Below are 2,161 nucleotides of genomic sequence, written 5' to 3' on the forward strand. Positions count from 1 at the left end.
CTTTCCTGCTGGTTCTTCGGTCCTCTGCCTCATCAACAGCTTCATTCCGGGCCCTCGGATTTTCCCCAAGCCCATCAAAGACTGCCGTTCCCCTTAGAACTGAACTGTGCTTATTTACCTGCTTCTGCTGACAATAAAAGTGATTTCCAATACATCGGTTCTTGTCGGTGCTGCTTTTGGGTCCAAACCTCACCCGTTACAGAAATGAAAGGAGAGAAGTATACGCACCAAACAGCAGACACATTCAAAATTTTTCCATGAATTTTTTAGTTTAATAATAATGTTTTTAATATATATATTTACTCAATTTATGATAGCCAATAAATTGATAGACAACAGAAGATCCAACAATTATGATGTCCCACTTATGAGGCAGAGCTCAGAAGCAACATTCTGTTTGGGTTGAGACATGGAGAGATTATGATAATTTTGAGACAAAGTTGAGGTAAAGCTGGAAAAATAGTCACAGATTTGAACTGCATGGCTCAATAACTCATAACTGAAACATTGTAATGACACCGACAGTCCCTTCTCCTACTGTACTTACTGAGAGAACAAACTACAACCTAGTTTTCATCAAAACGAGCTATCCTCCGAGCTGGAGAACAACACTGGTCTCTATGTTCAGCTAGCTGAGTCACGTGATCAGGGACTGTCTACAAAGTGCAAAGTTGTAATATCTGAAAACAGATCCTACAAAAACATTCTACTACTATTAGACTTTTTGGAAAATGTCTATGTTTTCAATGGTCTTCATGTTTTTTTAACAAATTCATGTGAATCACCAAATGAATCTTTTAAAGGTTTTGTCTGAATTTTGATGCCTTTAAACCGTGTAAGAAGCTGTCCTGTTTGCTTTCCACAAACCAGAGCACTGGTTTAGGCTTTTTTCATAAACTAAGTGTAATATACACAACATGAGACCATTGATGGGTGAAGGGATTTTTATGTTACCACCATGTATGAGTGAAGTTATTAAATATTATCCAATAATTATGCAAAACTATGTAAAAGCACAGGTGATATAGTATAAGGAGCAACAACGGCCACAGCAGTATAAGCACAGGAGGTGCTTTCAATGATTTCCGGATGAAATGTTTGGGTTTTGGAAATTTTTAACTTTTTTTTTTCTTCCCAAAAAAACCCAAAACAAATCACTTTCACGGATTCCATAAATGTGGCCCTAATGACATCACTTTTTTCTTGGCCCTCAAGTTCTGCCAGACCCACAGAAGACATCCCACAGCTGTTTCACAGGTTGTGAAGTGCTTTAGACAAGTTACGTGATTATGTTGTCTAAAACTATTGGATTACTGCTTTTAAGTTTAGATTAATCAGCATTAAAAGATATATGGATGGAATTTTAATGCATCAGTAATTCCATACACAGTTACATTCTTCTCCTATGTACGCCTTTACACCTGTAACATGATCAAAACAATGACAAACTGGACCTTTAAACTGGACTGTCTAGTTACTTAATTCACATGAAAAGTAAGTTTGTCATTAACTGCTTTATTTTTTCCTTTTTTTATTTGATTATAATTACTATTATTTTTAAAATTGTCTGTGGATATCAGTGTATCGCACTCATTTGATCATTTCCTATGTTAACTGACCTCAACTCTCTAGGATTTTGGATTAGTGTAAGCTCACCATATTTGTTTTCCCAATATGTTAATTTATGCTTGTGCTACTGCTTGTCAAAATTCAAATCACTTCACCATGAAGAAAACATGTCTCTGCAAGCTGCCTCTGATTCTTCTCCGCAGACAACACATCAAACGGACTGGGTGGGCTAGATGAACCTTTTCCTCCCTAACAGACTCATTATTCATTTTCAAAAACTTTCAAGAAAAGAAACAACATTTTTAGAATGATAGTGCTTTTTCTGTCCCCATCAATCAATGGTTATCAAACCAGCATTTTACTCCCCCTCTTGATTCAGATATTGTTTAATCAATGTAACGTCACAGGGCTGAGAGGCTCAGGGCTGAGCTGGGAGCTGTAGATCAAACAGGTTAGTATTTGCATTGTGCTGCTTGGGATACAATATGATTTATGGAATATAGCCTGCGCACGGCACAGTGTTGGAGATGTCTTCTCTCATTTAAAGGCAAACCTCGAAAACAAACAATACGTGATTGCCACTTACTTCTGT

The sequence above is a fragment of the Seriola lalandi genome, unplaced genomic scaffold (genome assembly GCF_002814215.2).
Source record: "Seriola lalandi dorsalis isolate HSWRI2012SDOR001 ecotype SW California unplaced genomic scaffold, Sedor1 jcf7180002051955, whole genome shotgun sequence".
Classification (NCBI taxonomy): domain Eukaryota; kingdom Metazoa; phylum Chordata; class Actinopteri; order Carangiformes; family Carangidae; genus Seriola; species Seriola lalandi.